At 42.2% G+C, this 25965-nt stretch overlaps 1 long non-coding RNA gene across 3 annotated transcripts; it reads right to left on the bottom strand.

The window, feature by feature from the left end:
• Nucleotides 1–847: 847 nt before the first annotated feature.
• Nucleotides 848–24840, bottom strand: LOC122548008. Of its 3 annotated transcripts, none has more exons than XR_006311147.1 (3): nt 24384–24840; nt 24171–24272; nt 848–1461 (listed from the first exon to the last, which is right to left on the bottom strand). It is a non-coding gene; the product is annotated as an uncharacterized LOC122548008 (long non-coding RNA). The 3 variants fall into 3 exon arrangements; XR_006311149.1 differs by lacking the exon at nt 848–1461 and adding an exon at nt 14141–14178; XR_006311148.1 differs by lacking the exon at nt 848–1461 and adding an exon at nt 18517–20070.
• Between the last annotated feature and the right edge of the window lie 1125 nt (nt 24841–25965).

Below are 25965 nucleotides of genomic sequence, written 5' to 3'. Positions count from 1 at the left end.
TCTTATGTCTTGTGACTAAATGTCGGTTTTGTTGATTGTTATGGAGGATTTCTCACTACAAAACCTAACAAGATCTCTCACTGTATTTTAGAAAACCTCCTCATTAACCAACTATCCCGGCCCTGCAACACCCCTCTCACTTGATTTGAGGCTTATCTCATCACTCACCATTCCCAAAACAGCTCATCATTCCTGGATAACCTCCCGAAAGACTGGGGACCATACCATTTTTAAAAGGCTGCTGTGCCAGAATGCACACTGGCATATCGAAGCTGCCCTGCTCGGGGTGGACTGTCATTCTGAAGATTTCAGAGAAGGGAAGGGGGCATCGCAACTCTCTGACAGAAATCTGGAGGCTCCGATCAAGGGGGTGATGTCGAGGACTGGAGTCCTTTTCCCAGAGAACTGGTAGAGGAGGACACACTCCCAGGCCCTTGCAGCCTGGTCAGAGGTTGCTGTCTGGATCAATGCCATCTCTCTGGTGTGGAAGAATGGCCAGCCGTGCTGTAAGAAGGCCAGTGACCTTCTCCACTCCACCAGGATAAATGCCACCACTTTCTCTCTGAAACCTCACACTAACTCTCTCTCTGCTACTGCACCCACCTCCTACCCAAGGCTCATGCCACTCTCACTACTGCCTGTAACATCTTTCCTCACTTGTTCTCATTCCCATCACCCTAACCTCCCAGTATCCTACACTGGTAACCCTGCACAACCTCACCGCTGCCTCCTCACTCGCTTGGGACATCTCTACACTTTTCAATCACCTGCAAGAGCGCGAGCATAATTTTCATCACACTCAATCTCTCCCTTTTTCTACTTCCACATTTTAACAATAAGTGCTAGTTTCATAGTCATAATCACTGAGATAGCTTTCAATTCAAGATTTTAATTATTGAATTTAAATTCCACTAGCTGCAATGGTGGGACCTGAACTCATATTGCCAGATCAGGAGCCTACACCTCTGGATTACTAGGCCACTGACATTACAAGACCAGTCAGTATCTGCGTTGCCCCTTTCCACCTGGAGCACAGCATGACAAACAGGAACTTGGGTAAACATTTCTCCTTCTTATTGAAAGCTACTGAGGACAACTATAACATCTGACATCTGTCATTAAATATCTCAACACAAGCTGAGAATCAAACCTGGGACTGAGGTGTGACACCATGAGATGCACTGGATCTAAAGATAACTCTTGAGCCTCAAAAGTTTTGCCATCAACACCCAATTTGCATTGAGTTAGTAAATACAAATACAAAGGTATTTCATTTCTTACCACTAACATCATTCACCCTGTCAATAATTGTGATATTCACAAATCCCGAATCAAAGGAAAGTCTTAACTTACCCAATGACATACATGTCAATTCTTGCATCAACTGAATTCAGACCCAAAAGTGAAGAAACATCATCGGGTGGAACCGCAGTGCCAACATTCCATGTGATGATTTGCATGCTGTCAAAATTAGAAATACATTTTTAAAGGGGAAAATATAACATTGGAAAAATACCTTGAACATGCTCAGGTCAAGTTATTTTTCAGTGTGTTGCTGAATCAATGGGATTGGAGATCAATGGGACCAGCGCAGACTGAGGAACTTAAATACTCTTACACGCTGAATAAAAATGGACTACCATTATTCAACTTTTCATCAATCAACTTTAATACCCTAGAGTCTTACATGGACTGAAATATGGTTTTAATTGAAACAGGACACCCCTAACCAAAACAGGGTTTGTGCTCAGCTGACAAGTCCAAGCGTTCATATGGAATATATGAAAACGGCTGCATCAGAATTACCATTTTAATCAAGACATGCTGAAACTCAATGAAATATCAAAAACATTGCAGCTCTCGTTTTACTCACACTCGCATATGGAGCTGAAAAGAGATGAAACCTGCAGAGTGTTCAATTTGATGAAGTCAAAGGAGGTAGATTGATAATATGTGAATGAAGCCTAATACAGTAGCTTTGACCTATAATACAGTTGCTTTGAGAAATAAAGGTGAGAGAAAGTAACACAGATTGATAACAGCAGGAATACTGAAAGCTCTTCTCTCTCGCTCTCTCGCCCAATTTGAAATAGCAATGCCAGTGAAAAGGAAACTTGGAAAAACCACTGTTCACTGAGAAATCAAGGTTTCTAGAAACTTCTATATTCCTGAGGAAGCAATGCTACAACTAAATTGTTGGGATTCAAGTTTTACTTTCACAGTGGGTTCTAAAAACTCCATTCTGTATCTTCCTGTATCTTTCTGTCTCTGTAGACACACTCCTCCCCTCTTCCTTTTAGCTTATTATCTGCATTGCATGTAAGCATTCGATGTTGCCTTTTCTCCTCATGTTGAAAATGTGATAAAATTCCACTTTCTTTTCCTCATGTTGAAAATGTGATAAAATTCCACTTTCTTTCATTCAAGAAAACCCTGGAACTGGTTTCTCTCCATTTCTGATTGGTAAACCAACTTGAATTGAAGTGTTATGACTAAAAAGAACATTATAACACTTCACTGGGATAGCACATTGGAAATCAGGCCCTACTATTCCCAGAGAAATCACAGAAGTTAAATGTTTTGAAATATACAAATCTCTCCATTTAACCAATCATTTAGACCCAAATTGACAGAAAGCACAGACCAGGTTTCACTATTTAATAGAAATTACTGTTTATTACAAGCATTCAGACACCAGCTTAGGGTAAATAATTGTGACCTATAGATATATAACACCAATATTTAAACTTGAACTCCCTAATAAGCTCCTCATTACACACACAAGCAGGGAGATAAAGAAAAAAAAATGACCAGGTAGGGAATACAGGGATATGGACTGTGCTCAAGTAGATGGGATTAGTTTACATTGACATCATGGTCAGCACAGACATGGTGGACCAAGCGGCCTATTCTCATGCTGATCTATATTCTATGTTTTTAAATTACAGCTTATCGACAGAGGGATAAACTGGGAAGACAGGTCAATGGTCCTTGCTCACAAGAGTTGCCAAGATCGTTCTTGTGCTGATCAGAGAGTGCTTCTTCATCTTCTTTTTCCAGATGCTTCCTCTGGTTTTCCAGAAGCACAACATGGCTGGGTCACTTTTAAAAAGTCTCTGACTCATTAATTAACTGCCAGAGGCAAAATAAAATGATTTTCTTCAGGTCTAAAGTGGCTTTTAATGCTGAGAACAGAGAGAGCTCCTGAGTTGATGGGGCTCTAAAGGTTTCTCACTATTTTTTTCACAGGTCAAAGCCGTTCAGCTAACTGAGAACCAATCACATAGCTGTTGACAGGCAGAATGCCTTTGTCATCGATAACCAGTTACTAGCCCATAGACCAATCAGTTACTTGCACCAACCAAAGCTCCATTTGTATGCACCCCTTTCACTCCAACTTATCTGCAAAGTACACTTCAACTACTGCTAAATCAGCAGCTGTGCAAACAATGAGTGTCAGGTTATTTGCTTTCAAACATGCAACAATCCCCCTACCATCCTTCATTTTTAAAACAGTTCTTTCTTTCTCATTTCAGGCCACAATTAGAAATTAGACTTAAGAAGACACAGTTTTTACAATACTTATTACAACTGACCAAAAATGGGTTTAAAAAAAGGAGCTGATCACCCCTCCTCACCTGGTCACTACAGTTGTCTATTTGAATGGTTGGTAGGAAGATAGAGGGCAAGGAATGTTGTGTGTGACACAGCAGCCAGTACTGTTGGTATGGACCAGTACTTAGTTTTTAGTTTTTTAGTTTAGATTACAGTGGGGAAACAGGCCCTTCGGCCCAACAAGTCCACACCGACCCGCCGAAGCGTAACCCATCCATACCCGTACATTTACCCCTTACCTAACACTACGGGCAATTTAGCATGGCTAATTCACCTAACCTGCACATCTTTTGGACTGTGGGAGGAAACCAGAGCACCCGGAGGAAACCCACGCAGACACAGGGAGAACATGCAAACTCCACACAGTCAGTCGCCTGAGGTGGGAATTGAACCCGGGTCTCTGGAGCTGTGAGGCAGCAGTGCTAACCACTGTGCCACCTTGCCGCCTGTACTCTGGAGCTTTGCTTCAAAATCATTGGGTACCAGGGAGTATTTATGTGGAACTTTCTCTAAAGAAATTAAACAGGTGGGTAGATTCCACAATGGAGTGGATTGCATGTGGTGCATGTGGGAAAAAAAAGACTTGATAAACCAATATCCCTCTTCTGTTTCATGTTCTCTTATTCCTTTTTCAAAATGACTCCACTTTCAGGAGGTTTCAGTTTTGCAATGACTTGCAGCTTACTCATTTCTGTCACTTATTTCAACATCCAAATATTTAATTTTAGTTTCAGGGCCACCATTTGACGTTCACATTCTACCACACACACTCAATGTTTCAGTTTCACAGTGTTAGTTCATGCTGTTCTGTTCAATCTTAAATGCAATTGAGTAACTTTTTTCCAATAAAAAGACTTAACTAAGACATATAAAAGCAAGTATTGGATCAAGTAGATTCACTATGTAAACCTTCTGAATTAACCTCCATTAATTCTCCTTTTAGCTTGCTCTGCTTAAATGAAGGTGATCTGGATATGACAAGGCTCTTCTCATGCAATTTCTTATCGTAAGCTTCACATTAATGAGTGTCTATAAGTTTCATATTGTAAGCTTCAAAATAAATGTCTTTTTTGAGCATGTTTTAGTCAGAAAGTTTCTTTGCAATTATAGTAAGTTACTCCATTCCCAACTTCTTACTAGGAAATTTCCAAGACAGAATAAGAAATAATCAAGCTGTGATTGTACATCACTTTCCCCAGAATATTGTGAACATTTTTCATTCATTTACTCACCCGTGTGCTGGACACTGATGAATCTCAATAGAACATAGAACATTACAGCACAGTACAGGCCCTTCGGCCCTCGATGTTGCGCCGACCTGTCATACCAATCTGAAGCCCATCCCACCTACACTATTCCATGTGCATCCATTTGCTTGTCCAATAACGACTTCAATGTTAATTATATATTAATTGAGTGCTTAATTGAATTCAGATACTGGGCAGTAACTCAAACTTATTTATGTTTCTATATATGGAAATATATGGAAGTTGTTGGTTTTGAAGGAACATGTTTTGGTTAAAGAATTATCAGTGTGTAAAGACTGGGCTCTGGTTCAGCCCTTCACTGCCTGGTTATCTTAGTTGCAACACTGTTGATTGCACTCAGATTGGTAGTAAAGATGCTATATAAACTTGGTTTAGTTTAGCTTTGCTTAAAGCTTAGCTTTACAAACTAGGATTAGTTAGGGTCTTGTTCACCGCTTGTTAAACTGAACTCAAAAGTGGATGAAAGAAATACATAAGATCAGAACAGAATTGTCTTGAGATTATCCACATGGCAACATGACCCACTAATGTCTAAACCTATGTTAAAAACGGCCATTTACACAATGATTAGATTCAAGCATTTTGAGATATTCTGAGGTGAAAAATGCTACATGAATGCAAGTCTTTCTTTTTACTTGGGCTTCCTAGGTGCATTAAACTATACCATGACTGAAAGCATCATCTTCAAGAGCCGAGGAATGAAAACCGACAGATGAAGTCATTAACCAGGGGAGAGTCATACTGGTGGAAATTGATTTGGAGGAGTTGGACTGGGCTGGACAAAGTTAAAAATTATATAACACCAGGTTATAGTCCAATAGAGTTATTTGGAAGCACTAGTTTTCGAAGCACTGCTTCTTCATCAACCTCCTGACGATGAAGCAGTGCTTCGAAAGCTAGTGCCTCCAAATAAATCTGTTGGACTATAACCTGGTGTTGTATGATTTTTAACTTTGGTGGAAAGTGAACTGCTGAAACCTTGTGCACGGAAGGAAATTAACCTGTGAGCAATTAAAAACACTATTAGTTAATAGAGATTCTGTTGCTCCACTACAAAGGAAAGAAGGTGTACCAAAAGCAGTGTCAAATTTACCACTGAACAGATTGTAACCTGCGGCTTCTGTATAGAAAAATCCCCCAGTCCCTGAGGAGCTTTGATTAAACAAGGTCAGGAAAATTACAAAGTAATACGCCCCACGAACTTCTCACCTAAACAACTAGCTATTAATTTCTTATTTAACCTATAATCACCCCTCAGTGACGTCATCAATTTAATTTCATTCGCAAAGTTGTTTCCAGACACTGCAAATTATATAAACGGAGCTCATTGAGTAGGAGGCCACAATTCAGATGACGTCAGTAATTGTCTCAAACTGTTCTCAAGCTGTCGCCACCTCCTCCTCCTCTTCAATTTGTCTTCTTTCTGCATTGTTGATATTGGAATTGATCGCAGGATTAAAAACTCAGATGGAGGGCTAGCAATAAAGCAGTTCTCCCAATTTGAAAGAGACAACACTATCACTGGGACTTGCAAAGCAGAGACCAAGATACATCCCAGCAGCTGCAAATACCAATAACTGCAGCACAACATGTTGTTTGTTTTTGCACATGTTACTGTACAGAACCAAACTGCTTCAGTGACTACATATGTATATATTTTTATGAATAAAGTATATTTTCAAAATATAAAAAAACATGTTGCCATTGACATGAGGTTTGCTTCTTCTTAAAACACCACTGCTGGAAGTTTCTCCACATGAAGCTGAGAGATGGTCATTGTCTCATTCATTCCAGGTGACCAACAATTTAATGGTAGCTTCCATTTTTGTTATTAGTTAGGTATAATCGACACTCAGATCACAATAATAGCTAGTTTAGACTTGCCTTTGTTATGCATCGTTAGCAATCATTTCCAATCTTTAACTAACAATCAAAGTCTTTAACCTCCATCTTTGCAATGAACACTCACCTCATTTTACAGCAAGGGAATAACATTTGTATAACATTTGCAGAGACTGGTTAATGTGAAACTGGTTAGTTCAGTGGTGTAACTAAAAGACAACATTACAATGACAGCAAATCAGCTTTCTATTTTCTCCATTCCTCTCCTGAAGACACTCAGGGTTTGTTAATAACTCTACCTTTCAGGTCAATCTACAGTATCTCACTCAGCCAGGTCACACGGGAGTGTAGATCGCAAGTGTCACGTCATATCAGTGGTCAGGAAATTATTGGAGAAGATTCTTAAGGACAGAATTTACTTGCATTTGGAGAAAAATTGACTTATTAGGAACAGTCAGCATGGCTTTGTGCAGGGGAGGTCTTGTCTCACAAATCTGATTGAGTTTTTTGAGGAAGTGACAAAAATGATTGATGAGGATAAGGAAGTGGATGTTGTCTACATGCACTTTCCTAAAGCATTTGACAAGGTTACTTATGATAGGTTTATAGTTGTGCAGGGCTGTTTTTCAGACTGGAGTTCTGTCACCAGTGGTGTTTCGCAAGGATCAGTGCTGGGACCTCTTGCTTATCGCATTTATCAATGATTTGGATGAAAATGTAGGTGGTCTTAATGGTGAGTTTGTAGACAACACAAAAATTGGTGTAAATGTGAGTAGTGAGGAAGGTTGTCAAAGGAGATATAGATCAGTTGGAAATTTGGGCAAAGAAATGGCAGATGGAGTTTAATCCAGACAAGTATGAGGTGGTGCATTTTGGGAGGTCAGCACCATTCATAACTCCTCAATTCTGAAGCAGCCCATGTGTATTTGCAACAAGATCTATACAACTTCCACACTTTGGCTGATATGTGTCGAGTAACATTCATGCCACATACATACCAGGCAATGACCATATCCAATGAGAAAGAATCCAACCACTGTCCCTCAGCATTTAATTGTAGCATATTGCTGTAACCCATCAATATTTCGAGAGTTATCATTGATGAAAAACTAAATTGGATTAGCCATATAAATATAGTGGCTACAAAGCTAGGTCAGATTTTGGAATTCTAGGACAAGTGACTCCTCTCCTGTTCTGCCCAGTGTATCTGCCACATAAACAGAGAATTGAGGAGAATGATGAAATATTTTCCACTTGTATGAATGGTTGCAGCTCAAACAACAACTCGGAAGCTCAACACCATCCAGAAAAAAGCACCTCACTTGATTAAAGACAAATCCACCACTTTCAACATTCAGTCCCGTCAGCATCAACAGTCAGTTGCAGCAGTTTGTATCAACCACAAGAAGCAAACAACAACTCACCCAGTATCCTTCAACGTTACAAACACTGCCACCTAGAAAGTCAAAGGCAACAAATACATTGGAACACCATCACCTGCAAGTTCCCCTCCAAGCCACACACCGTCCTGATTTGGAGCTATAGTGCCATTCCTTCACTGTCGTGTGATCACATTTTGGAAATCTCTTCCTAACCGCTCCAGGGTGTCCCTACACCCCAAGGACTGTGGCAGTGCAAGAAGTCAGCTCATCACCATCTTCTCAAAATCAATTAGCGGTGAGCAATACATGTTAGTCTCATCCATGAATGTATAAAAATTACTTTCATTGTCTGACAGATCTTTCCTTTACTAACCCTATAATCATCCCTCATTGGTATCTCTCAGTTTATTTCACAGGACACAGCACATTTCTCAAAAGGAACCCATTGCATGCAAGTCCAGAAGTCAAATGACAACAGTCAATTCTCTCAAGCTGCATATCACAAAATCATTGTGAATAAGGGATGCTAATAACCCAACTTCTTTTGGAAAGTTTTTCATTGTCCATATCGTGGCACACCATCACTTGTTAAATAATTCCAAAATTTTGAATCTATTCTATCTGGAGCTTTATTCAAATGTATTAATCACAGCTCGTGTGAAGAAAATTTGCTGATATCATTTGTGTTATATCAGTTTTACCTGCTCCCCTTGTTCTATTCTCACTGATTGGCCTTAAGCAAGTCTCTGGGGTTTTCCATGTATTACTTCCCTGCAATCATCCATCCACACCATCTCCTTTTTTCTTAAATTTTTTCTCCACGATGCAGGATTTTAATAATTATTCACAAGGAGCAGCCTGTTCTTGCTATCGGCACTGTTTGACTATCTCCCCTGTATCTCAGAAACCAGAAATGGAAACTATGCAAACGTGTTCAGACTGGAACAAAGTCAGATTTGATTTTGATAGTTGCTGATCTGTATTTTACTGTTTTCATCGTATAGGTTTATATTTATTTTGTTATTGTTTGCTGCTCTGCAATGGCTGTGTACATTGGAAACCAAATAAATAAGATTCCCAAATCATTTTCTCCCATTTCAATATTAATTACAACTGTCATCCATTTTCACTTAAACTGGGTGATCTTTACACTTGCTTATGTTAGATTTCTACTATCATTAATCTGCTTACATATACATATTTAACAAACAAAAACAAAAATTGCTGGAGAAACACAGCAAGTCTGGCAGCATCTTTGGAGAGAAAACAGAGTTAATGTTTCGAGTTCAATTACCTTTCTTCAGACTTCTGAGAGAGAGTCACTGCACTTGAAACATTAACTCTCCTTTCTCTCCATAGATTCTGCCAGACCTGCTGAGCTTCATCAGCAATTTCTGCTTCTGCTTGTTTCAGATCCCCAGCATTCAGTTCTTTATTGTTTTTTCTGGAACAGGTGTAGTGAGAAGGTGGGGCTGAGGCAAGTTAAATAGGCCAGCTTACTTATCTAAGTCGCCTTTTCCAGCATCTAATAATTCTTAAATTTCTGTATCACTCTGGAAAAGCTGGAAGAAATCTCAGAATGCTGAACATGAAAGCTAGCTACTTTCTGATCAAGAACATACAAAATGGCTCATAATACACAAAAATGGTTTGTGTTTTCTTGTACTCTTCTTTCAAACAAACGATCTAATAAAACGTCTCTTTTGTTGATGTTTGGTGTCACCATGTACTTATCTATCAAAAAGAAACAAAATAATTGCATTTAGTTTGCTCTTGTCACAACCACAAATGGGTTTCAAAGCACTTTTCAGCCAATGAAATGCTATTTGAAGTTTAGTCAGCAAACTCTCAAATAGTAATGTGATAATGATCAGATAATCTGCTTTTTGTGAGGTTGATTGAAGGGTGAATATTACGCACTTTCATCTCCTTTAATCTCTCTCTCTTATACCAGGCAAAAAAGCAGCCTCCAACAGAGCAGAAAGACTAAAGTCAGCCTGACATTCGCCCCTAATGTGGACATCATCCTGACTATGACTGCCCTGAGTGGAATAACTGACTGTTTCCAAGCTTAAGCTGCTCTTGACTTACTGTCCCATGATCCCCTGATAGAAGGCTACTCTATTGACCTGACTGAAGCCTGCTGACAATTATAACAAGGCTCCTTTCTGTCACAGCTAAGGCAAGATAAGACTGAAGTGATAGAAGCCTGGTAACTTTGGCTGAGAGGGCCAAGTGCAATAAGCAAAACAAGGCAATACAGGGATGCTGTGAGCATCAGGTAGGCTCACAGTGAGTGACCTCCATGACAGCGACTGAAGAGTCTGGAGAGGCAGACTGGTCCAGTCCATGATCTGGGGGTGTGTCCCTGAGCACACAGTCTCCTTACTGCAGCATTACAATGAGAGTTACCGGGGCAGCCTGAGGTGCAGCAGTAAAATGCAGAAACTTCCTGTAAATGGAAGTTGTGGGTTCTTAGAGGCTAACACACATCAGATATCAAGGCCCATGGATTTGGGGTGCATGTAGTAGTGCCCATGGCGGATGCCCTGAGAGATTGGTGCCCTGTGCCCACCATAAAAGTCCTTCGTAACAAGCTGCAATTTCCATGTCAAAATTTCTCATCATCTAGATTATTTGGCACATTTGATAAGGTATTATTAGAGATTCATAGAGTCATAAAGTTGAACAGTACAGAAACAGATCCTTTGGTCCAACTTGTCCATGCCGCTCAGATATCCTACATAAATCTAGTCCCATTTGTCAGCACTTGGCCTATATCCTCCAAACCCTTCCTATTCATATACCCATCCAGATGTCTTTTAAATGTTGTAATTGTACCAGCCTCCACCACTTCCTCTAACATCTCATTCCATAAGCACACCACCCTCTATGTGAAAAAGTTGCCTTAGGTTCTTTTATTTCCTCTCTCACTTTAAAACTATACACTCTAGTTTTGGACTTCCCCACCTTGGGAAAAAGACCTTGTCTATTTATCCTATCCAGACCCCTCATGATTTTATAAACCTCGATGAGGTCACCCTTTAGCCTCCGATGCTCCAGCCTATTCAGCCTCTCCCTATAGCTTAAACCCTCCAACCCTGGCAACATCCTTGTAAATCTTTTCTGAAAACTTTCAAGTTTCACACCGTCCTTCCTATACCAAGGAGACCAGAAATGCACACAGTATTTCAAAAGTGGCCTCACCGATGTATAGCTGCAACACGACATCCCGACTCCTATGCTCAAGACACTGACCAATAAATGTTAATGATATCAATATCATTGAGGCAAATTGGGCCATTACCAAGGCATTTAACAAGCAATAGTCCCTCTTGATTGTCGAATCACTGCTGCCACGTGAGAAACTCGCTGTTTGTCAGAGGTATAAAAGATGAAGTCAGACGTTCCAGATGCTGAGATCACTGGACTTCACATCAGAATCTGCCACAAATCTCGTCATAGTTCATGTCATCAGATCCCTGAGAGATTCCACCCTCTGTTTTGCTCTCCACAGGTGCCATTGGATCTGCTGCGTTTCTGCAGCACCTTCTGTTTTTATTTCAAATCTCCAACACTTAGGATACGTTTGAATTCACAATCTTCTGACTCAGGACAGCGTGACCAAATGAGTCACTGCTGATAGACAGCACTGCACAGCCTAGTGTGGAGGCAGCTGAAGGTAAAGCTGTCAATGGCAGCACTCAGTGAAGAGAGATGACTTGCAAATGACAATTCAAAATTGTGATTGCTCTGACTCTCTGGCTGTGAACCACCTGAAGGCTTGTCTGAGTAGGTTGTGGGGGGATATAAACACCTCCTAGAGTGTTCAGCTGCATCACAACAATGTTTTTTGATATTTCAGCTCTGCTTTGAGTCTTGTCACTGTCTCACCATAAAACAAAGTGCAAAGTATATGTTGCTTGAGCACAGACATTCATTGGTGTGGACCCGACTGACAGGGACTGCCTTCAAATTACAATTGTTGATGCATCAGGAAGTGAAGGGTTAAAATCGACACCCTCTAATGATGGGATCACCTCAGTACCTCTTCATGCATGGCTGAACTGCACAATGAACAAACAATTCTCCAGACGATATACCTCGAGAACCACAGCAGCAGTTCCCAGCTGATTAGAGCCCACTCCTGGACTAGGCCTGCAAAGCTAAACCCATTTCTTAAAGAGTCAGTCCCAAGACAGAAAGTAGGACCTACAGCTCAAGCCCAAGATGTGTATCGTACAGTGCAAGCATTTCCTGTCTGCTCTGCCCCACTCTCACTGATTCAGCTGCAGCTTTCTCTGTCCTTTATCATCGGGCACAGTGAGACTATTCTTAGCTTGTAGTTTATCAGACATTCCACCTCAGGAGAGCAGTCAGACCACGTGGCTACATTCAGAGCTGCATACTTGATGCTCCAGATAGGAAATGTTTCCTTATGGGGACTTTCAAATAAAGGCATTTGTCACAAGCAATAGGAGACTCTCGGGATGTTTCCCACATTTCAAGAGCACTTTTCTGAAAAATATCAAAACATCTTATACACACCCTTTCCTCAGTTAGACCAAAATGCTCAGTTATTGATACAGTGTCATGTGAGATGGTGTTTGAATTATTTATTGCATCAAATTTTCCTTTCACACAAATGGTGAGTTAGCCTGGGGACAATGATGGAAGCAAGTCAAATTTTAAAGTCACCACGAAATTGCAAGTTTTCCACCTTCTCATCTGAAATGTGTTTCTCGACAGCCTACAAAGTCCCAACACCAACAAGGCCCTGGTGTTTGACTCAAGTCACAATTTCTCATCTATGAACTTTGGGGATGAGTGTCAGTGGCTGCTCCACTAAGGCAGCTATCGCAGACAAGCCTGATTCTCTCTTCAACATTAGTAACTCTAACATTACCAACATAAATTTCACTTTGGATGAACTGATGAAAGTCGTGATTAGCTAAGCCTTACATAAAGCTGAGTCTCAAAATTTGGTCACTAGTCTGTTTAATACATGGAGATGAATAGTCAGACTGTAACTGGAAATATTCAATGCGTCAGGTAGCAACTGTGTACAGAGAAACTGAATAAACTCATCTTTAAAACGCTAACTCTCTCCGCCGATCCTGTCTGAATCACAGAGTATATCCAGCATTTTCTGTTTCAATATCAGATTCCCAGTATCCACAGGATTTAGCTTTTGTAGAGAGGTGGTTGGACTGTGTGTCCCTGCAACAGCCAAAGTTAAGAATGGAAATAACGACTTGTGCTTATCATTCCCCAAAATGTGCTGTCCCTCAGTTAATGTTTGAAGTGTAGTCACATGATTATATAAGCAAATAGAACAGTCTGAACAGAGGCAGCAAAGTCTCATAAGCAAAAAATGAATGAATGTTGAATTAAGTTTCATTTTTTTATTAAGGAAAGAATGCCAGCCAGCACAACACAAAAAACTCTCTCTCTCTTTCTCTGAATAGAAGTAAGGAACCTTTTATGCTTCCCTGAAAAGGCAGAAATTGACTTGATCTGACATCTCACAGAGAAAACTGCACATTTATCACTGCAGTTCTCCTGCAGTACCGCACTGAAAAATCAGTCTAATGTTTGAGTACAGTTTAAAACACACAATTATCTCAATCAGAGATGATAATACTAACAATCAAATGACACGTTTTTATATGCACGTAAAGATACACACAATGCTTTCAGATCAAACATGTTTTTGCCTTAACGAGTTTTGAGAAGATTTGTAGCTCAGGTTGAGGTTCTGGATGTAAGTTTGCTCGCTGAGCTGCAAGGTTCATTTTCAGACATTTTGTCACCATACTAGGTAATATCTTCAGTGAGCCTCCGGATGAAGCATTGGTGGTATGGCCCGCTTTCTATTTATGTGTTTAGGTTTCCTTAGGTTGGTGATGTCATTTCCTTTCTTTTTCTCAGGGGATGGTAAATGGAATCCATGTGTTTGTTGATACAGTTCCGGTTGGAATGCCATGCTTCTAGGAATTTTCATGCATGTCTCTGTTTGGCTTGTCCTAGGATGGATGTGTTGTCCCAGTCGAAGTAGTGTCCTTCCTTATCTGTATGTAAGGATACTAGTGAGAGTGGGTCATGTCTTTTTGTGGCTAGTTAATGTTCATGTATCCTGGTGGCTAGTTTTCTGCCTGTTTGTCCAATGTAATATTTGTTACAGTTCTTGCACAGTATTTTGTAAATGACATTAGTTTTGCTTGATGCTGTATATGGTCTTTCATGTTCATTAGCTGCAATTTTAGTGTGTTGGTGAGTTTGTGGGCTACCATGATGCCAAGAGGTCTGAGTAGTCTGGCAATCATTTCCAAGATGTCTTTGAGGGAGAGTGGCTAGAGTTTCTGGACGTGTTTTGTCTGCTTGTTTGGGTTTGTTGCTGAGAAATCGGTAGACTGTGTTAGAAACAAATTAAAAGAAACCTTCAAGACCATCAATAGTACCCTCACTGGCATAAAATTCACTAAAGAGGAAGAAAACAACAACAAACTGCCATTCCTAGCTGTCACAGTAGAGTGAACAGTCAATGGGGAACTTCAAACCAGTGTCTACGGGAAAACAACACAAATAGACCAAATACTGAACTACAGAAGCAATCACCCCAACACCCACAAACGAAGCTGCATTAGAACATTATTCCAATGAGCCAACACACACTGCAGCACAGAGGAACTACGCAGAGCAGAGGAAAATCACCTATACAGTATATTCAAAAAGAAGGACTATACTGGACAAACAGGCAGAAAACTAGAGACCAGGATACATGAACATCAACTAGCCACAAAAAGACATAACCCAATCTCACTAGTATCCTTACATACAGATGAGGAAGGACACCACTCTGACTGGGACAACACATCCATCCTAGGACAAACCAAACAGAGACATGTTCGAGAATTCCTAGAAGCATGGCATTCCAACCTGAACTCTATCAACAAACACATTGACTTGGATCCCATTTACCACCCCCTGAGAAAAAGAACAGAAAATGATGTCACTAGAGGAAATGATGTCACCACAGGAAATTACATTACAACCCAAGGAAACCCAAACACATAAATAGAAAGCAGGCTTCATCCAGAGGCTCACTGACGATGTTACCTAGTATGGTGATGGAATGTCTGAAAACAACCCTTCCAGGTCAGCGAGCAAACCTACATCCATGTTTTTGCCTCTGATGAGTCCAGTATCGATCAAAATGTTGATTATTACATGTTTAGCTTGCAAAGCAATCAGACAGCATCAATACTGGTTGGGATACGTTTCAGCTGACTCTGTTTATTCTCACCTGTAAAGCTGAGATCTTAAATATATAGACACTGGCCTTTACTAGTTTCCATAACAACAGGTGAAATATAGATTTTAAAAAATAAATTAGTGTCAGCAAGTTTAAAGATAGACTGAAAACAATCTGATTCTTGTAAATTTATTGTAGATTTTAAAACCTCAAACAACTCCTCTGCTTTGCACTTGCACAGGCAAACTTCAGAACAACCTTTATCCAAAAGTCATTCCTTAAATAAAATAGTGGAAGAAAAATATATTTTGGATTTTGCTAGGAACTGGTTCTAATGCATTCTTCTTGTAGCTCTAATCTTCCAATTATGCTGTGCATTTGTTGAATATAAAATGATCACTGTCATTACTGCTTGACCCAAATCTGTCTGTCCTGAATAAAGATCTTTAGCTCTGAGAACACTGGATTAGCAAAGTCCTTGCAGCAGAATTCTGTCTATTTATTGCTTTACAAATTTCTGCACATTCAGTGAAATTCATGTTAATTTCTTGTGTTAAATTACGCAAATCTTATATCGCACCATCTATCCACATAGCTCTGTCCTGATCTTCATTTCTGAAAATAAATGGGGGAAGATGTGTATAATGGGAGACATTCAATATCGATCTCTTTAATCCTTTGTCATCAACGTCCTGGGGACAATCATTTGCCAAAGCCTTAACTGGATCAGCCTTAAATAGACTGAGGCTACAAGCAGATAAAGAAGGTTCAGAGGCTGGGTATTCTGCAGTCAGTAACTCATCTCCTGACTTTCCAAACTCTGTCCACCATCTACTAGGGGAGGGACAGGAATGTGATGGAATACACAACACTAGTCCAGATGGGTATGGCACCAACAATACTCAAGCAGCTCAGTACTACACATGATAAAGCAACGGGTAGCACGGTGGCTCATTGGTTGGCACTGCTGCTTAATAGACCAGGGTCCCAGGTTCAATTCCAGCCTTGGGTGACTGGAGTTTGCACATTCTCCCTGTGTCTGCGTGGGTTTCCTCCAGGTGCTCCAGTTTCCTCCCACAGTCCAAATATGTGCAGGTTAGGTCAATTGGCCATTCTAAATTGCCTGATGAAGGCCTGCTCCTCGGATGCTGCCTGACCTGCTGTGCTTTTCCAGCAATACACTCTCAATACTAAATTGCCCATAGTGTTCAGGGAAGTGTAGGCTAGGTGCATTAGTTAGGGGAAATGTAGAGTCACAGCGTAGGACAATGGGTATGGGTGGGAGGGTTGATGTGGACCTGTTGAGCCAACTAGCCTGTTTCCACACTTGTAGGGATTCTATGATTCGATGACCCCTTTGATTGTCACCCTATCCATCACCTTAAGTAATCACTCCCTCTATTACTGGTGCACCATGGCAGCAATGTATGACATCTCCAACCTACACTGCAGTAATTCACCAAGATCCTTTCAGCAGAACCTGCTTAAACCTGTGACCTCTATCACACAGAAGCAGCAGAGACATGGGAACAACACCAGCTCCAAGTTCCTTTCATAACATCTTATCTTGAAAATATATCATTGTTCTTTCATCATCAGTGGGTCAAAATGGAGGAGGTCCCTCACTAATAACATCGTGTACCTAGATCACTCTGGCTGTGGCATTAAAGTGGCACTTTCTCAAGGGCAATTAGGGACGGGCAATAAATGCTAGCTGAGCTAGTAATGCCCAGATCCCATGTGTTTAAAAAAAACCTCTATTGCCCCAGGGCTAAACTGATTACATCCTGAAATCTGATCAACCACTAAAAAAATGGAGGATCAACCACAGCAGAAAACATGGTGGCTCAGTGGTTAGCGCTGCTGCCTCACAGAGCCAGGGACAGACGTTTGACGCCAGCCTTGGAAGACTATCTGTGTAGAGTTTGCACATTCTCCCTGTGTCTGTGCAAGTTTCCTCTGGGTGCTCCAGTTTCCTCCCACAATCCAATGATGTGCAGGTTAGATAGACTGACCATACTAAATTGACCATAGTGTCCAGGGATGTGCAGACTTGGTGGATTAGCCATGGGAAATACAGGGTTAGAGGGCTGGAGCGGGTCTGAGTGGGATGCTGTTCGGAGGGTTGACGTGAACTAGGTGGGCCGAATGGCCTGCTTCCACACTATAGGGATTCTATGATTCTGTGAAAGTAAAAACTGCTTGTCATCTCAAATGTTTCTGAGGAATTTATATTGTCAGAGCAACAGAGACTGAACGTGGCAGTGCAACTGGATGTTGAAATTATTTTTAAATCACCTAGTTCCTGTGATGTTGTAGTAGGTAAATGCACCCAATATATTACCGAGCGTTATAAGGTTAGAAGAATCAGATTTCATTCCCAGACCCTGAATTTACCAGGACAGAAATAATGAGGGAGAAGAAAGCTGATCTGTTTAAGTCAATCCTGTTCAGCTGCCTTTTGGTTACAGGGAATATGAGCCAGTCATAAAAGCAAGAGCTTTATCAGTGCTGATGTCTTTAAGTGTTACATTTCGCAATATTCAGGTTTGTAAATGTATTACATAGCAAGATGTTTTTTATTTGGTATGCTTTCCTTTATTGGTCAGAGTATTGAGTACAGGAGTTGGGAGGTCATGTTGCGGCTGTACAGGACATTGGTTAGGCCACTGTTGGAATATTGCCTGCAATTCTGGTCTCCTTCCTATCGGAAAGATGTTGTGAAACTTGAAAGGGTTCAGAAAAGATTTACAAGGACGTTGCCAGGGTTGGAGGATCTGAGCTACAGGGAGAGGCTGAACAGGCTGGGGCTGTTTTTCCTGGAGCGTCAGAGGCTGAGGGGTGACCTTATAGAGGTTTACAAAATTATGAGGGGTATGGATAGGATAAATAGGCAAAGTCTTTTCCCTGGGGTCAGGGAATCCAGAACTAGAGGGCAAACATTTAGGGTGAGAGGGGAAATATATAAAAGAGACCTAAGGGGCAACTTTTTCACGCAGAGGGTGGTACGGGTATGGAATGAGCTGCCAGAGGATGTGGTGGAGGCTGGTACAATTGCAACATTTAAGAGACATTTGGATGGGTATATGAATAGGAAGGGTTTGGAGGGATATGGTCTGGGTGCTGACAGGTGGGACTAGATTGGGTTGGGATATCTGGTCGGCATGGACGGGTTGGACCGAAGGGTCTGTTTCCATGCTGTACATCTCTATGACTCTATGACTCTACCAAAATACCTTTTATGCCGACAACATTGTGCTGCATAGTGAGAAACTCGTTTTGTCACTCAGTCGAATCATTTAAAAAATGGATTGAGGTACATCACACATTGAGGTAGACTTTGACGGTAATCCCATCCTAATCTGCCATAGTCTTATCATAACCATCATCACTAAGAGCCCTATAAGATTGTATCCATTGTGTTATAATCTAACATGTTACTATGGCCTTGCAACCAGCTCGTTAAGCATCTGATCTCATCACGATCACATTGCTCTTTGCGGGATTTTGCTGTACACACATTTGCTGCTTCATTTTCTCATCACCAAAGTGACTGAAGTTAAAAAGTGTTTTGTGAGCTGCAAAGGATTCTGGGTAATCACGAGGGTGCAAAAGGCGCAGTAAAAAAATAGGTTTTCTTTGTTTCTTTTTATACAAGATTGTTCTACCCAGTGGTACCTTAATGTAAAAAATATAAGAGGCAAATCCATCAGTAGATGAGGCTAGCTGAAAGCTTAGTCAGAGGTGAGCCTTGAGAAACGTTTTAAAAGGTGGAGGAGGAGCACAAATCAGAGAGCTGTGGGGACAGTGTTCCAAAGTGTGGGACTGAGACCACTGAAAGATCTTAGTGACAGAAATGTAGATGGATGGACTCCAAAAAAGCAAGCAGTCAGGAGTGGATAGACAGCTGGAGGATTTTAAATAGATAGCATGGCAAAAAGCTTTAGCTGAGCATAAAGATTTTAAATACAATTTATTGGGGACTGGCAGTCAATAATGTCAGAAACAAAGCACAGAATAAGTATGGCAGAAGGATGGAATTTATGGAAAGTAAGGGGCAAGAAGCCAGCGCAGAAACCATTAGAATAATCTCAAGTCTAGAGGAGAACAAAAAAGAGTAACAAATAAAGGTTTACAATGTATTTTGTTTCATATTTGTGGTTTCCTTAAAAGTTTGACTGTGTGATTTTAAAGGATGCTGAGACTGATGATAATCAAATGACTAAACTTTATAGGCCTTAAACTGATAAAAAAAATTCTCGCTGTTTTTGACAATATTGATAGTTTCTGAACCTCAAGTACCAGGTAACTATTTAATTTCAACAGCACACAATACACGTACACTGACAATAAAGATGCTAATTCATTGTTCCCATTTGGGCAATACAGCACGAAAGCAAATGCAATCGCTATACTTATTCTTGCAACACAATGTTACGAACTATGGAAAAATATCAAAGTGATCAAAGGGGCTCTTCCACATGATTGTCAAATATTATGCAGCCTGGAATTAATACTTTTCAAAACCCAGAGTGTTTGGTGTTCTGCCAGATGGGTTCAGGTCAGTTAAAGGAGAGGCAATTGAGTCTCGATGAGGAAATGATGAATGGGTCAGAATGTCTAAATTGTCCTTAGAAACTCAGATAAGAGATGGGTAGTTTTATCTCAGTTTTCCAGAGGAGAGAGAGGAAGAAGATGACTGTTAAGGCTAGAAGAGGAGACAAAATCAAAGAAAAGATCCTTTTAGAAACAGAAAGAAGTTTATGCAGAAGAAGCGAAGTCAAAATGAAGCTTGTGCAGAGAGAGGGATAGCAGTTATTGTAATCGACTATCTTCAAAAGGTAAGTACAAGTTAGGGAAGCCTTCAAATCATGTTAGCAACATTAGCAACAGAACATTTTGTGTATTCATACAAGTTTCCCTTTCCACAATCTAATGGAAGCATTAGACCCTATCAAATGAGTAATGGATCCATTAACCACGCAGGTATGGGGTTGTTATACAATTGTCTAATCAATTATTTCCTTGTATCATTATCAACAGTTGTGTCGAGAGTGAACAGAAAAAGAAACAAAGAAACAGCCAGCTGCTGAAGCAAACATATAAGCTAGTCACTGTGAACCCTACTAAAGATGTAATCTCTCAGAACAAATATATATGGAATGGAACCTGTAAACCATCCAACCAGTGACATTGTAACTACTTCCAGAGAAAGTTATTGTAAACCTCAATACTATGGGCTTGAGCAGTAGAATTGTTATCAATTCTGTTGCTAAATAAGATAATCTGAGAACAGCAAAGTTGGCCATTTTTCTCCTTAAGCATATTCTGCCATTTAAAGAAAATTCCAGCAAATCTGTGACCCAACTCTATCGTTCCCCGTACCCCTTAACATTATCAAATATAAAATCTCCAATTTCAAATAGACCACTGGCCTAGCATTGATTGTCAATTGCAGAAGAAATTTCCAAACTTTGACTTTACTCGATATTCCTCCTGAAACAGCTGACTCCATTTACTAGATTAGGTTCCTAGCTGCAGTGTCCCTAAACAATGAAGATTGCTTCTCTCTATCTACCCTACCTGCTCCTTTATTATGTTGACATTGGATCCCAGGCCAATAATTAATGTTATGGGTGAGTCACATGGGAGATGGTTTGGCATAAGGGCGAGAGAGTATCTCTCAGTGATCCCCTGCAAACTCCTTCCAGCCACCAAGACTAGGTGCCTTGATCATTGACTTTGAACATGGGACCTTCCCCAGAAACATCAAAGGAACTCTGACTAGTTTATTTGCTGTGCTCTCCACATGGCAAGCTTCCTGCCTGCTGTTGAGTTAATATCTGCAGCAGTAGGATCAGGTCCTCACAGAGACATTAGCTGGTGGTGGAACAGGAAAACTGTCCATGAGTCTTCCTGTCACAGACACAAATGGGGTGAAGAATGAGGTTCCTCAGCCACCAGCCTCCCTCCTGATTAAATGCCCCAGCCTCAAAGCCCAAAGTATGAGGGAGAGAACAAACATTCATCCTACCTCTACACCCTTTTATTCTAGTACTGATTAAAAGTCAGTATTCTATTGGACTGTTATTATTTTCTGTACATGTTCATAACATTGTAGTGATCTGTCTACATAGACCCCCCCAAATCTCACTACTGTTTTTAGTTTTTCAACATGAAGAAATTACACTGTTCATGAGGGGCATAGGTAAGGTGAATAGCAAGGCTCTTTTCCCTAAGGTGGGAAAGCTCAAAACTAAGAGCCAATGTTTAAGGTGAGAGGAGAAGGTTTTGGAAAAACATGAGGGGCAACTTTTTTAATGCTGAGAGTGGTTTGTGTCTAGAATGAGCTGCCAGAGGAAGTGGTGGATGTGGGTATAGTTACAACATTTAAAAGACGTTTGGATAAATACATGAATAGGAAAGGTTTGGAGGGATATGGGCCAAATGCAGGCAAGAGAGACTAGTTTGGTTTGGAAACATGGTCGGCATAAACCAGTTGGACCAAGGGTCTGTTTCTGTGCTGTATGACTCTATAACTCTATAAATTACTCTGTTCAATTATGTTTAGGTCCAAATGGGATAGCCTCACATTTACCTTCAGTAAAATCAATTTTCCAGTTTTCCATTCACTTAAAATTGTTAATATACCTTTGCAATTTTATGCTTTGGTCTATACTGCTGACAATGTCACCTATCTTTGTGTCAAGGTAGGGGCATTCCACTTTAATAAAAACAGTGAACAACTGAGGCTCCAACAGAAATCCTTGCTTGTCACCACTTGCCACAGCCACCCAATTCGAGTACCAGCCCATGTATTCCCTAATGCTGTCTGCTGCCAGTCAATTTGCCAACCAGGTCCTTCAATTTAATGGGCTGGACTTTATGGAGGAGTCAAAAAGTGTGGCGCTGGAAAAGCACAGCCGGTCAGGCAGTATCTGAGGAGCAGGAGCATTGATGCTTCGAGCATAAGCTCTTCATCAGGAATGTGGGGGAGGTCCGAAGGGACTGAAAGATAAATGGGAGTGAGGTGGGGCTGTGCGGAAGGTAGCTAGGAATGTGAGAGGTGGATGAAGGTGGGGGGTGATGGTGATAGGTCGGGGCGAAGGGTGGAGCAGATAGGTGGGAAGGAAGTTGGACAGGTAGGATGGTTCAAGAGGCAGTGCTGATTTGGAGGGTTGCATCTGGGATAAGGTGAGATGAAGAAACTGGCGAAATCAACATTGATCCCATGTGGTTGGAGGGTGAAGGCGGAAGATGAGGTGACCTTCCTCCAGGTGTCGGGTGGCTAGAATCTGGTGGTGGAGGAGGCCCAGGACCTGCATGTCCTTGGCAGAGTGGTAGGGGGAGTTACAGTGTTCAGCCACAGGGCAGTGGAGTTGTTTAGTGCAGGTGTCCCAGAGACATTCTCTAAAACGTTCCACAAGTTGGCGTCCTGTTTCCCCAATGTACAGGATACCATATCAGGAGCAATGGACACAGAAGGTGACATGAATGGAAGTACAGGAAAATCTCTACCGGATGTGGAAGGACCCTTTGGGGCCTTGGATGGAGGTGAGGGGGAGGTGTATAGAGGAGCAGAGGTGAATGGGAGTTGGAGTGGGGGGAAGGGGCCAGGACAGCATGGTCATTATAAGCATAATATGCTGTGGGTGGATTAAACTGGCTCATTGTGCATCTTCTACCCCTCATTCAGCAGGACTTCCAGCTCTCAGGGGCTGCTTATCAATCCATTGTTCCTAGAGGGTCAGTGGCAGGGCTTTTAGGGTGAGAAATGATCACAGAGAACCGGGTGGAAGGAGAGGCACCAGGATCGATGAGGCAGGTGGTGTGGAAGGTAGCAGGAGATTAGTGACATCTTGGGGGTTGCCCTTAGTTTGTGCAGAGCACCATCTGAATAAAGATGGTCTGAATAAAGTGCCATTCCCCAGCTTTGTTCATTTGGCCTTTCAGAATGGCCTGCCCACAGCCACCTGACCTCCATCTGTCACTCACTTAGCCTGTCTGTCTATGTCCTTTTGTAACTTTATGCTCCTATCTGCACAGTTTAACCATGTCATGTAAAAACTTTAAACAGCGCACAGGGTTAGCCAAGAGACATGGCTCATTTTGCTGCGCAAATAGAAGGCAGCGAATAGTCACTGCTTAATCTGCTGAACATTTAAAGCATCTTCGATTTATATTTCAGAATTCCCTCATTTTCTCTTTGAAAGTTGTTGGTGATGGAGGGGATTGAAGCTCAACTCAGTCAGGGTATCTAAACTATAAAACAGTTTAAACATGGAGCTGTGGCATGTCTGCCCATCTTGGAGCCAAAACCACACTGGTGCTGTCAATCCTGCCAGGACAGAATCCCTGACTTGATGTTAGAGAGACAGTCTGCAGACACAGTGACCCAGTCGTGAAGTTAAGGCGACAGAGGAGTCCAGTTTTGTTATCATATTCGGTGTGGGCGATCAACACATGGCCGGAGTTAAGGCAAAGCTAGTGATTAAGGAAAATTGGGGGTGATGATTGGGGAGTCTAAGATATTGAAGAAAACGAGCTATTGCTGCAGAGCAGCTAGTTTGCACTGGGACAGGCAAAGGTGCAGCAAAATGATCACAGACCCATGAAAGACTTAGTCGGCGAGAGGTGTGTACAGCGAATGGAGTTGGCAACCATGATGAATTCTGCTGCACTGACACATCAGACCAAGAGATGGAAAGGACATTTTAAAAAGGGATTTAAAAAAGAAAACACAGTTCCAAACCTGTCACGCCACGTAGAAGCAAGATGGTTTGAGACAGTGACAGATCCTATTCTCACCTGAACCCGTCGTCTCCAGCATCGTCTGTTTCTGTCACAGTTAGGGAGCCAAAACTGACCGCTGGCTGTTCCTGGATCAGAGCAGCGCTCATCCTGTCGGAACTGCGGAGAAACAAGAGATAACAGATTGTGAGAGATATTCAGGAGGTAGAGAAACACAGGTCAATGTATCTCCTAAAGGGGGGGGGGGGGGAGTATGCAGCATGAACACACTTTGCAGTATCCAGGAAAGACGGTGTAATATTGTATCCAGGAAGGTCACACAGGGTCTGTCCTGAGGTTCGATCACTGCACCGCCAACCCTCAGTGAAGTCGCGGAGCTGCTGCAGACGCTGCTGCCCGAGCTCACCCCAGACTGCGCTGCTCCAGGGCTGCCTCTCGCTGGAGAACTGACCCCGCCGCTCTCCCCCCCACTCCCGGGCACACACTCTCCGACAGGATCACATCACTCTCCCATCGGCAGGATCGCTCTCCTCCCGGAAGGATCACTCCCCCACCGACTGGATCGCTCTCCTTCCGGCACGATCGCTCTCTCTCTCTCTCTCTCAGACAGGATCGATCTCCCTCTGACAGGATCGATCTCCCTCCGGCGGAATCCCTCTCCCTCCTGCAGGATCACTCTCCCTTAGACAGGATCACTCTCCCTCCAGCAGGATCACGCTCCCTTAGGCTGGATCACTCCCTCTCAGACAGGATCACTCTCCTGAGACAGGATCCCTATCCCTCAGACAGGATCACTCTCCCTCCTGCAGGATTACTCTCCCTTAGGCTGGACCACTCTCCCTTAGATAGGATCCCTCTCCCTCAGACAGAATTACTCTTCCTCAGACAGGATCCCTCCCTCTCAGACAGGATCAGTCTCCCTCCGGCAGGATCACTCCTCCTCAGAAAGGATCACTCTCCCTCAGACAGGATTACTCATTACTCTCCCTTTGACAGGATCACTCCCCCTCACACAGAATCACTCTCCCTCAGACAGGATCCCTCTCTCAGACAGGATCATTCTCCCTTAGACAGAATCACTCTCACTCAGGCCAGATCACTCTCCCTCAGACAGGATTCCTCTCCCTCCTGCAGGATCACTTTCCCTGAGACAGGATCACTCTCCCTCAGACCGGATCACTTTCCCTCAGACAGGATCACTCTCCCTCAGGGCAGATCACTTTCCGACCACTCTCCCTTAGATAGGATCCCTCTCCCTCAGACAGAATTACTCTTCCTCAGACAGGATCCCTCCCTCTCAGACAGGATCAGTCTCCCTCCGGCAGGATCACTCCTCCTCAGAAAGGATCACTCTCCCTCAGACAGGATTACTCATTACTCTCCCTTAGACAGGATCACTCCCCCTCACACAGAATCACTCTCCCTCAGATAGGATCCCTCTCTCAGACAGGATCACTCTCCCTCAGACAGGATTCCTCTCCCTCCGGCCAGATCACTTTCCCTGAAACAGGATCACTCTCCCTCAGACAGGATCACTCTCACTCAGGCCGGATCACTCTCCCTCAGACAGGATTCCTCTCCCTCCTGCAGGATCACTTTCCCTGAGACAGGATCACTCTCCCTCAGACCGGATCACTTTCCCTCAGACAGGATCACTCTCCCTCAGGCCAGATCACTCTCCCTCAGGCCAGATCACTTTCCCTCCGGCAGGATCACTCTCCCTCAGACAGGATTCCTCTCCCTCAGGCCGGATCACCTTCCTTGAGACATAATCACTATCCCTGGGACATAATCACTCTCCCTCAGGCCGGATCACTTTCCCTGAGACAGGATCACTCTCCCGATGCTGCCT

Source organism: Chiloscyllium plagiosum, unplaced genomic scaffold (assembly GCF_004010195.1).
Source record: "Chiloscyllium plagiosum isolate BGI_BamShark_2017 unplaced genomic scaffold, ASM401019v2 scaf_5056, whole genome shotgun sequence".
NCBI classification, from domain to species: domain Eukaryota; kingdom Metazoa; phylum Chordata; class Chondrichthyes; order Orectolobiformes; family Hemiscylliidae; genus Chiloscyllium; species Chiloscyllium plagiosum.
Note: the sequence above shows the minus strand (reverse complement) of the source record. Positions and strands in the feature narration are given on the sequence as shown.